The 12962-nt window shown below is 36.5% G+C and overlaps 1 protein-coding gene across 1 annotated transcript in view; it reads left to right on the top strand.

Annotated features, from left to right (window-relative positions):
- The window catches only part of LOC122108014 (contactin-6-like), a 253962-nt gene that overhangs the window by 46716 nt on the left and 194284 nt on the right, over positions 1-12962 (top strand).

The raw sequence follows: 12962 nt of genomic DNA on the forward strand, positions 1-12962 counted from the left end.
GGCTTATGCCTGCAATCTCAGTTCCTCAGGAGGTGAGATCTGGGAATCACAATTTGAGTCCAGCCTAAGCAGAAAAATTTGCTGGAGTCTATTCCCAAGATAACCAGCAAAAAGCTAGGATGGAGGTGTGGTTCTAAAGGCAGTGCCACAGCTTTGCAGTATGAGGCCCAGAAATTAGACCCCAGTAGCACAAAACCAAGAGGATAGGGAGAAGGAGAGGGAAAATGTGAAGAAGAGTAAGAAGGAGAGAGAGAAAATGAGAGGGAGAGGGAGAGATACATACAAGGTCTGGCTCAGTCACATGATGTCTATGTGCTGTAGGGCTATTATTGTAGGACAATATGATCCAAATGCCTGCAACTTCCTTGTGGCCATGAATGGCAACTTTACACCTTTCTCTGTTGAGTTGCCTGATCTCCTCTCTCCATATAGAATTCAATTTACTCAACTTGTTTCTGAATACAGGGAGTGCAAAAGAGTCGCTGAGCCCTGTGAATTGTGGAGGAAAGAACTCCCTCCCCCTCCTCCCTCACCCCCTCCCCTCCTCCATTTCCCTCTCCCTCTTCTTCTCACCCTTTTAATTTTCATTATTTTTAAAGTTGTAGCGTCTCAACCACAGAGGCATTTCCCTGAGTTTTGGAGGATCATTGTTGATAGGTAACCACATTTTTCTCCCAAGACAACTCCTGTTTCCATGAGGTCACAACTACAAATAGGAGCATATCAGGAGGTGGGCTGATGCAAGAGAAGGTCAAAGGTCTAATTGTCCAGGGATTGGGAACTGTGAGCCTTAGCCAATGGGAACAGAATGGAATGAGTGTACATACTGCTTCACCAATTGATAGCTTTGCAAGAAAGCATATTCCCTCTCAATAGAAGTTTTACAGATGTATGATTTAGTGAAGTCATTAGAATATATGATAGATACATAGATATAGATGATAGACAGATTGTAGATCATAGTTAAATAGATTATAGATAATAGACAGATAGTAGAGATATAAATAGAGATATCAATATAGATACAGATATATGGACAGTAATTATTTCCACATTGAAATCTGAAAAAAAGTCAAATTTCTTTTCCTTACTGAAAAGAAGACATGCTAGCATATATGTTCAGAAAATCACTGATTGGCATGGAAATTACCAAAGTCTATCCAATTATCCTGACCAGTTTTGCAGGAGAGAGAAAATTTAATAATGTGCTTCTTTGGCCTTTTATAATTCAAAGGACTCTGTCATATCCAATATTAGTGATCCCTACAAAAATTAGGAGCAGACAGTAAAGCAGTAAGTATCTTATCCTTACCTATCAGTCAGTAAGGTATTCTATCCTGGGTTGTCCAAAGATAAAGATTTGTAAGGCTTCCACAGATGACATAATTAGCTTAGTGTGGAGTTGAGAATACACTGGAATGATTGGAATTACTGGAATTATTTTGCAAGACTTTTTTTAACTTATATTTCCCCAATGTGTGTTCTGTAAGCTATCCACTGCTTAAAAAACTCATTGAAGAAAATAAAATCACCGAACTACAGAAACCAAGGGCTTTGCTTATGCTATTCCGTTGTCTTTCTTTAAGATATAGATAGATAGATAGATAGATAGATAGATAGATATAGGTATTCTTTACTTTTCTTTTTTTCTTTTTTTTTTTGGTTGGTCATGGGGCTTGAACTCTGGGTGTGGGCGCTGTCCCTGTGCTCTTCAGCTCAAGGAGAGCGCTCTACAGCTTGAGCCACAGCGCCACTTCTAGTAAGAGTCTCATAGACTTTACTGCTCTGACTAGCTTTGAACCATAATCCTCAGATCTCAGTTTCCTAAGTAGCTAGGATTACAGGAGTGAGCCACTGGCACCCGATTTTATTTTTTATTTTAACATATATATAGTTTATATATCAACATGCATTTATCTGATCTATCTATTATCTATCTATCTATCTATCTATCTATCTATCTATCTATCTATCTATCTATCTATCTATCTATCTATCTATCTATCTATCTATCTCAGCAACGTATTATCATGGAAGCAAGCCTCAGAAATCTTTCAGGAAGGGAGAAACTCATTTTATCTCCAGTTTTGCATACAATTTGCATGTTCTGTGTGCTAATTTTTTTCAAGTCTAAAACCATGCTGTAGAAATTCTTGCCCAGCCCCCTCTAGCTTTAGAGCAGTTCATGTAACTCACAACAAAGAAGAGGCTTCCATTTGCAACTCTAACTGGAGGAGAAGTTTCCTTTTCAGTGTTCTAAATGTCTGCGCAGAATCCCCCAGAGTAGAAACGAAGGAAAGCTACAGAGCCGGTAGGATTGACCACCATGGTAGAAAGCTCAGGCTCACAGGATCATGGTTGAATGAGAGATGTTTCTGCCACTTCTTAGGTATATGTACTTTATCTGGTTACTTCCCTCTTCCCATCGTTAGCCCTCTCATCTGTAAAATGAAAAGAATAATTTAATACACTTACAGGACTGTGAAGATTAAATGAGGCAATGCTCATAAAGTTCTTGGCACCCAAACTGACTCCTGTTCTGTGTTCAATAAACCTTGATATGACTGTGATCATTGCCTTCCCTTTTACCCCACCTCCTGGCATCCTAACTTCCCACTCCTTCCCCTTGTTCTTTCTCATCCTACATGACTACAGGATCCCCCTTGCGTGATCTTGCCTATTGGTGTTACACAGAGATGGCAGGCAAGGCACAAAATATAAAAAAAAATGTACAATGTGCAGGATGCTAGACAAGCAATGTCTAGTTAACAGAGCTTAAGAGTCAAGTATGATGTAGCCCAGAGTGAACTTGAACTTGTCAGCCTTCTGTCTCAGCTTCCCAAGTGCTGGGAATACAACACTGAAAGATCACACTCAGCTTGGTCCAGTGACTCCTGGTATTTATTGTATTTCGATGGGGTTTTAACTGTGTGAAATGTTGACGCCATGATGCCAAATCTTCAGGCAGTTAAAGGCAACCTAGAGTATTCATTTTGTGTCAAATTTTCCAATCTTTGAATTCCACTGATTAATTTAACTACTGGGCCTGCTGTTAATGACCTCTGGTTCAGAGAATTGACAGCTTCCTGCTTTTCTATAGCAATAGAACACTACTGGTACAGAAAGACTTTACAAGTGATGTAGTTGAACCTCTACTTGATCTGAAATGCCCTCTTTCATGTCCTAGAAGTGGTGTCATCTAGCTACTCTCCTAGGTATCTCATGAAAATGTTTCCCTGTCACTCATTGAAGACAACTGTATTGAATCCTTCTCTGAGGCTTATTAGGTGGATGCTGCTCTTTCCATAATAATTGCCATTAAAAATCCAAGCACAGAAAGTTTACTTTCTTTCTCTAAAGTCCCCCAGCCATGATGTGGCTGTAGATATTTCCCGACAGAGTCCCAGAACACCTAGGTTTCAAAGCCAGTGTAAAGCTTGTGCACTTAACCACTGGCCAAGCAATTCTACTTGTTAAAAATGCCCAGGGCTGATATTAAGTTGCAATTTGCTGCCCTGAAATGTCTCCCCTTTGGTCCCAGTTCTGCTCTCTTGAGACACAAATAATAAGCTTAATCCTTCTTCCAAAAGACAGCACTTCAAATATTTGAAGACGGCTGTCCTCTGTCCGCTATCCCTTCTCCTCCCCAGGCTAAACATACTCATTTCTTTCCACAGACCCTCATAAGTCATCGCTTCTAGCCACCTCATCATCCTTATTCTCTTCCTCAGGAGAGTCTTTCAGTGTGACAAAGTTCCTCTTAAATCCTGATGCTCAGAAGGGAACATGATCCCTCTCTGAGACCAAAAAGGCATAGGTAAGGATAGACGATAAAGGTAAGGGACAGTACCATTTCCCTTTCCTTGGGCACCATGTTTTTGTTTTTGTCGATTGTTGTTTGCTTTCAGCTTATGTAGATGTTTTGACAGCAGTGTCAAAATGTAAGTAATCATTGAGTATTGGCCTAAGTTTATCCTGTATCATTTTTAATCATGCTTACAAAACTTGAATTGAAATAAAAGCAGTTCCTCTTTCTCTGAAAAAAAAACTAAGTGAACTATTTTTTAAATCCAAATACAAGACTTAAGTCAAACTCCTTTAAAATACCATCCTAGTAGATTTATTTGCCGTGTTAGCCTCTATTGATCTGTTTGGGGTTTTTTTCTGATTTGAAAACTATAGCGAAACTAGAAAGCAGAAAATTTTCCTATTGTCCATTTTTTCCTTAAATGCATAAAGAATTAAAGAGTTATTTCTCTATAGCTCCCATAATACTCTTTAGGTAAATCTATTTATACTTCCCCCAAAGCAAAATAAAAATTGTTCTGCATATACACACATATATTAATATGATCTTGCTATAAATATTCTTGTTTTGTTTATTTTTAATTGGAGCTTACAAAAAAGGCAAAAACACAAATTCAAATTATTAGGTGTGATTTTTTTCAGAGTCTCAAAACCCATTTCTTCACATCAGTCCCTAGACAGACTGGATTGATCTACAGCTTGATTTCTCTGATAAAATAATGATGATGATGATGATGGTGGTGGTGGTGATGATGATGACAATGAAATTGAATACAGTGATGCACATCTGTAAGCTTAGCCCTAGAAAAGTTAAGGAAGGAGATTTATGAGTCACAGACCAGTATAGGCTACATAGTAAAACTCTGTATCTCAAAAACTAAAAAAATAAGTAAAAAGTAGAAAATGAACTTATTTTTTTAACAAAACATTTGCCTTTATTTCATACCTATTCACATGTAATCATACCTTCCCTAGGAAAAGCAGTAATGTTTCTTGTGATCACATTAAAAGTGCAAAGTCTTATCTGACATCGATTGTGAGTGCCTATTTTGAAAGTTTAGCACCAAAGAAATCATCTTATAAATATGTTAGAAACAATCACATGAAAGAAAAAAAAACATTTGAATACTTATCTTGGGTTTCATTTCACCTAACATCAACTTTGGTTGATATGGTATTTTCACAATTAAAAAAAAAAGAAAGTTTAGCACAACAGTTATCATAACTGATAGCCTTATCGTCTGAATATAACAAAAAAAATGTGATGGCACAATTTATCTTGCTACCTTGCCCAGCTTCATGGCTGTTGTAGTTTCCTAGCCTAATCCAGAGTTTTTCAGATCATAAATATTTATTTTGTAAAAATTTATTATTGATTTAGTTTGATAATAAATAATTCCATGCATGCTAAAGTTGAAAATCTCTTATAAAATTAATGAAGAATCTTCCCTTCCTTTTGGACATAGATTTTTTTAACCACACTGAAATAAAACAACAGAATTACCTGAAGCAAGTTCTATTTGGGTTTTTTAATTTTATCTGATGCAGTTAATTAACTGGTCAATTAAAAACAAAAGGACAATTAGTGTAGAGCACATTTGCTCCACTGATGAATGCACCATCTGAAAAGGATCATGATCTTTGCTAGGAAATTAGTTAGTGTTGAAGCAATGTTACCATCGATGGCGAACAGGAGCACTGAGAGTCAGAACCTACAATAATGGTTTCCTGATATACCAAAGCAACATGAGACACAGTGGGGCAGAAAAGTTGGCCAGTATTTTGCAGTGATATTCTTCTAGTGGTCATTCAATTGCTCTATACTTAGAACAATAATCAAAGCCTTCCCTACTGGTTTCCTTTTGCCTACTGTCAATGTTAGAAAACTCATTTCAGATAGTGCAAAGATAGTTAAAGAAAAGGTGAAAATTTTAATTGACCCAAGGATTTCCATAAAGACTATTATTAACACCCATAATTCTGTCACCCAAGTTGGTGTCACCTAGATCTGTTCATGTAAATTAAAGACCACCGAGCCAAGAGAGTTTGACAAGAAAATAATTTGTATCCATGTGTTCATCTCCCAATATTGTACAATGTCCTGTTTTAGGTCATCTTTTATATTCTTTGTATCTTGTTAAGTAGAGTTGTTAGGTGTCAATGAGTTCCTTAGAAAGGTTTATTTCAGAGCTCTGTGTGCACAGACATACCTTTCCTTTTTTAGATAGGTAAATGTCCCTAGTTCTCAGCACAAAGAAATGTTAGCTCTCTTGTGAAAGATAAAGAAGAGGGATGACTTCTCTCTAATTTTTGGTCACTGCCTACATCTCCCAGGCCTGCTGGGCATACCCAAGTTGAACATGCAACAACTTCCCAGAATTCCCCTACCACCTTATGCCTAGCCCATGTTTGGATTCCATATTCAGTCTTAGATTACTGGCATGCATATTCATAAACAGATGGGGGTAGATTGAGTGGTAGTTCTTCATTTCCAAGAAAGAAATTATTCTAAATCACATTAAAAATATTGTTAGCATTGTCTGTGTTAAGGACAGTGTGCATTAGATATAAACTCTCTGCCCCAGTCATAACTTCTCAATGAGTATCTTATCTGTGTTTCTGAATTAGATGAAGGTTCAGGATACATGATTAGAGGAGAGTATATAAAGGCCGAATTTCTCCAATCAACAAGACCCCTGCATTCTTCTCTATTTAATACATGATATTCTTGCTGAGTATGTATATATGGGGCTAGAGAAATGCAATTTTGTAATCCTTATACTGAAGTCTTCACAGTCAAATATATTTTAGAGATTAGAATGCATTAGGTTAGGGATAAGTGAAAAATTTCCAGAAGCTCCAAAACCATAAAGTATATATTTTCTCCTCTGTGAGCCATATGTGCCCTGGTACAACTAGTTAATTCTGACTTCAGTCAAAAAAGAAGTTATAGACACACTGTAAATAGGCAAATTGAGTTCCAGTGAAGCTTTATATATAAAAATGCAGATTAAATTGCCAATCTCTGTTTTAACATTTAGCTTTTAAAATGCAACACAGTAAAAAAGCATGTATATCTATAAATGTAAGCTTGTGCACATACACATATAACATTATATGTTCTATATATGTGTGTCTATGACCAATGGGAAATAGTCCCTTGGCTGGTATTTCTGTTTCAGAAAAAAATTAAAATTCTGTTTACACTGGATAAAATTAATCTACAACATATTGATTTGGGACAGGTTTTACCACCAAATTCAGGTGTATATTTTTATTTTAAGGTATTTTTAATAACAAAAGGATTATGGATTTACATATATGTATATATATATTTTTTTTGTTTGTTTCTTTTTGTTTTTTTGGGTCTGGTCGTGGGGCCTGAACTCTGGGCTTGGGCTCTGTCCCTCAGCTCTTCAGCTCAAGGCTAGCGATCTACCACTTGAGCTACAGCACCACTTCTGGCTTTTTTCTTTTTGCTTATGTGGTGCTGAGGAATCGAACTCAGGGCCTCAGGCATGCAAGGCAAGCACTCTACCACTGAGCCACCTTCCCAGCCCCTATATATATATTCTTAGCCTTAGCTGTTTAAAGTTTGTTTCTTTGGCACTGAGAAATTCCATGATAGGAAAAGTGATCTCTTTGAATCTACAAAAACCAGGCCTTATCTAGTTAATATAGGATGGTAATCTTAGCAGTTTAGGTTAGAAAGCAAGAAACCTACTCATCTGGTCTAAAATAGCAGTTAAAAAATGCATAGCACCTAAAAGCCAGTGACACATTTATGGAACTCTTTAGAGATTCTAGAAAGTTCTTAAGTCAGGCTTACAAAGTGACCTTCCTTTATTCTGCCAATTTGCCTCAAGTGATCTACAAGGTTCCAGGAATCTAGGAGCCCTGTTTTGAGTATCACTGTCCAGCATAAATTTTGTTCACTGACTATCCCTACTCTGTTTGGCTGTGAGTAAATGCTGGATTGTTTTCATTGAATATTCTCCTTCCTTAGGCAATTGAAACTTTTACAACTGGTGACAGATGCATAAATATTAGCTATTTAGGCTGGCTTTACTGAGGAATTCTAAATAAAATATCTTTGGGGCTTTTTGCCCCTATTACAGTATGCTGATAAGCAATCAGATGGTAAAGGGCAATGTTTGCTATGAAATTATACATTGAATTAAGTCAAACAACTTTGGAATGTTAGGAAGAGAAGAAATTTAAAGGTGATTTCTAGGTCAGTGTTCAAAGGAGAAAAAGAAATGAGAGCAGCATGAGTATAAATGAACTACCTAAGATTACTCAGCTGATTAAGAGTGAGTCAATAATAGTGGACACAAAATTTCTCAGCCTTTTAATCTATAATACTTGAAAATTCAATACAAAACCAACACATGTTTACTATGAGTTCCAATGATGATTATGTATTACTCAAAAGTTCGTCTCCAAGGTAAACTACGAAACAGGGAGAAGAATGGAGCCAATGGTACACATGTCCCAAGAGGAACACTGTGGCTCTCTTGAGTCCTTAAGAAAAATTTGATATGAATTTGGCATGAAGAATAAAGATACTTGGCAGGTTACTTTGGTGGTAGGAGACAAAAGCACAAGCAAGATGATGCACAAGGTTGTTTACTGGCTCACAGTACTTAGAACAGCCAGGGCTTGAGTAGGATGGATCACATCCTAAGTCTGTAATCAGATATGATTATAAGGCTTCTGGGATGGCAGATCTCTCAATCCAACAGCTCCAAATGAGAGAAAGGCTACATGGGAAACTGTGTTCAGGAAAAGCAAAACAGCCAGGACAACCCCTTGGAGGTATAACACATGACAAATAGGGCCAGGAGATCTCGTGCTCCTTTTGCTGATTTCCTGGGAGCAGGGTATGCTTAATCATTTCTGGGACCAAGGAGGAAGAGGCTCTTTCTGAGTGCTAAACAATTAGGAGTCTTGTAGTACATACAGTATTACACGCGATTCCTAGGTCCTCATAAGGAAAGTAGATACAGTAGGGGTTTAATATGTTGTCCCAAGAAAAGAGGTATTCAGAGCTTTTAGCCAGAACTTCAAATTGCCTGGTAATGGCACTTGTGAAATCATATCTCTATCAACTGATTCATAAGCTAATCACTGAATATACATTTGTTCTATTAATATCCACAGAAGTCCTTCTTTCAAGGCCATTATTTCCCATTATAGCAGCGGCTCTTTTCTTTATACAGATGGTAGCCAGGTGAGTGAACTGTTCATTTTCTTAGCCAGTCACAAATGCTTCCTTGGAGCTGTAAAGAGGAGGAGGAAAGATCGTTGTGGGCAAGTGTGTTCTCAAGGGAAAATCACTGTGATTATGTCACAAGGGGTTGAGATTGTGGGGTAAGAAGAAAAAATAATGAATATGGACTATATAATTTATCTTATAAACCAGAAGATTTTTGGTGTGTGTGGGGGGGGGAAGAGTACTAATAAATATGTCATGACAGTTGTCTAAACAGATATTGGAAACTGTCCAGAGGAAACAAACACCTGTGGTGATGCTACAATCATGCCATTTTTAGGAGTTGTGAAGTCTCCTTAGAGGGAACTTTACACGAATCAAAAAGCAGATCTGCCATTATCTCTGTAGAGGTAAGGTTTGAGGCACCTACAGAATGAATGAATATGGAGGAAATCTTGCTGCAGGTGTGTTTAATGAGCAAACCGGTTGGGAAAGGATGGATCTGAATTTATATATGACCTTGAATACCATCCTAAGGACTTTGGATGTTAGTGAAATGGAACAAGATTGGAGATTTTTAATGCTGGATTACATGGGACAAATCTTTGTTTGGGGAAGAAAGTTTTAGTGGTGGTGATTGTAATGTAAATGAATGGGAAAAAAACTTTGAGGTAAAATGTCTACCCAGAAATTTAATTTTCTTTATCTTCCAACTACTATTGTAATCATAAATATCACCACTCTTTCCTTAGATTACAAATTTATCTATCTTTTATTTATCTGTTTAATTCTACTATTCATTCATCCTTTCCTTTTTTTTGGATGGTAGGTAGATGTATAAACTAGATCTTGATACTATCCTACATAAAATCATCAAATATAATTCCAAAATACAATAGTTAGACTTAGGACCTATAGGTTTCTACATTTTTGAATGTCTTTTTGTGCAATATTTTTCAACCTTCTTAGTCCTTTGGAAAACCAAACTGGACCTTTTTCAGAGCTTAGAAGACTGAACTTAGCTCTGCCTCAGGGACTCCACACAACTCTTCTCTTTTGTTTATCTCTCATGCATTCTTCTCTTAATCCTGCGTCTCTATTTTCTGTATCCCTCATGCACGCTTCCTCTCATGAAGGGCTCCTTGTATTTCAAACTTCAGCTCAGAAATGACTCTTGAACCATACTCTATAACTCCCATAACTCTCATGGTTTTATTCAAAGTATAACCTTACTTCCTCTTACTACATGGAATAATTTACCTGTTTGTAAGTGGGGATTTTCTATTTAGGGCTGGGAAGGTGGCTCAGTGGTAGAGTGCTTGCCTTGCACGCATGAGGCCCTGGGTTCAATTCCTCAGCACCACATAAGCAGAAAAGGCTTGACATGGCTCTGTGGCTCAAGTGGTAGCGCGCTAGCCTTGAGCTGAAGAGCTGAGGGACAGTGTCTGGACCCAGAGTTCAGGCCCTATAACCGACAAAAAAAAAATCTATTTAAAAAATTTGCAAACTTCATTTTTTTCAGAGCAGTGTTAAGCTTATAATATCTATGCAACAAATATAGTGTTCTTGCATATTCCCTTCCATTCTGCTCTATTATTAAGCTCTCACAATACAGTGGTAGGTATATTACAACTGATGAACCAATATTGATGTATTATTATGAACTAAGCTTCATAGTTTGCATTAGAGACCACTCTGTGTTGTTTAATTCTATGGATTTTAACAAGTACATAATGTTATATTGCTAGTATTATGGTATCAAGAGAATAGTTTTACCGACCTAAAATTCCATAAAGGTATCATTCTTTTATCTGTCTTACCATAAAGAATTCTACATATACTGCTAATGCTTAAGTATCTAATGTCTTAGAATATGAATGAATGAATGAAAAACTGCATAAATATTTGTTGGAAAGTGATAACTGGCAAAATGAGTACAGATGCTGTGATGTGAATGACAATTAGACAAGAAAGTTAGTGAAAATGCATTGTGGAAAGACATTGTTGATTTAACATTGCATTGTGAGTGAAACTCTAGGCCAGAGGACCAACTCCATAGATTCTAAGCTATTAGGTATGAACACTGGCCTTCCGTGTGCTAATTACCAAGTGATGAAAGGCACAGAATGATTCACTAAAACATCAGCCACGTGAGGAACAGGACAAATAATCACTTGAGTCACGTTAGGGGTAAAGAGATGAGTTTTTAGATTTCAATATAGGAAGAACTGGGACAGGGGCAAATAGCATGAGTTATTTTTTAACAATCCCGGTCAGAAGTGTGGTATGTTTGGCCACGTTCTCAAGATGGACAGGCAGAGTCTTTGGTGAGATCAGAGAAAGTTATTGTTACCTAAGATAGGCCTAGTGTGGACTCTTGTAAGGATGTTTCTCTGTCAGTGTCTCATTTGTGAAATCCAAGGTGACCTCAGCATATAAAAGCTCACAGCAGAGGACAGACACCCATGGAGACAGAGATGACAAGTTTTTGTCCTGCACTGGGCAGTTATAGGCCCCAGTGGAAAATCTCTGCTTGCAGCGAAAGCAGTTGCTAAGTACCTGTGATAGGTAATATCTTGGCCTTAATGGTAATTGCTTTACTCTGATTTTAACCCTTGCTAAAAATCTGGGCACTACTTACATGTTTTATTTTATTTTTCAATTAGGATACATTAGCTATGTGAGAAAGGATTACTTTGTGGCATTTCCATGCATGTGTACAATGTACACATTCCCTCTTCCTCCTCCCACTTCTTCATGATACAATTTCAACTAGTTTCGTTGTTTGTTTTTCATACATATTGATAAAATACATGGCCCATATTCATCTTCTTTCACCTTTGTTAGCCCAATGTCCTCTTGCTAGTAGCCTCCTCAACAGAATCTCTTTCTCTTTTTTTGTGTTTTATTTTTGAAATACTGAATTTTGTCCTATTTGATCTCAGCTAAAATCACTGGAGGAAGGAATGAAAATTTTGAAAAACTTAAAAATATATGAGGAAATGATCCAAAACTTCATTATTACTAGCTTTACACTTAAAAGTCCAAATACTACCTGAAAGTATTTGAAGTTGTAAGATAACTATATTTCTACTGTGCTAAAAGATTCTAAAGAGTATTTTCATTTTCTATATAACCTTATTACCAAATATAAACTTACAGGATTTTATTCTTTGCTTTTATTTCCCCTAAATTTTTATGAGTTTGACAGTTTTTATGAACTTCTTATTACATTTCCTTTTTGAAGTAAAGGCCAAACTAACACTTTATCTTGATTTCATTTATCACTGAAGAGCTTAAATGTCAAAATAATTTAGAGACAATTATGTTGTAACCCCTTAGGAAAGCTTGTTTCCTACCTAAGAGATAACAGTGCCAGAAATTGATTTCTTGAAGAAATTTCATAGCACAATATTAGTCTTAGACCTAGTTTAATAACATTAAAAATATGTTTCATAAATATATTTTCAATAATATTTATTAAAAACTCTGAGAAAATCTGTGAAATTTATAAAATCACTCTATCAAAACCACTCTATCTTTCTATCTATCTATCTATCTATCATCTATCTACCATCTATCAATTGTCTAGCTATCTATCTATATGACAGAACATAAGGATTAAAAGTAAAAAATTTAAGCCATCAAAAGAATTGTGAAAGTTAGTTAATATGGTACTTTTAATCACATTTAACATTTTAAAGAATACAGTTAAATTTAATGAAAAATATATGGAATATATTCAAAGAAAATCTATTTTAATTCCTTAGAGACTATAGCAGGCTGGGAATATGATTTGGGGTAGAGTATTTGCCTAGCATGCATGAAGCCCTGGGTTCAGTTCCTCAGTACCACATAAACAGAAATATAAACAAAAAATGAAAAAGAAACGGGAGGTGTGCTGTGACTCAAGTGGTAGAGTGCTAGTTTTGAGCAACAG

Source organism: Dipodomys spectabilis, unplaced genomic scaffold (assembly GCF_019054845.1).
Source record: "Dipodomys spectabilis isolate Male_0828 unplaced genomic scaffold, ASM1905484v1 ptg000054l, whole genome shotgun sequence".
NCBI classification, from domain to species: Eukaryota; Metazoa; Chordata; class Mammalia; order Rodentia; family Heteromyidae; genus Dipodomys; species Dipodomys spectabilis.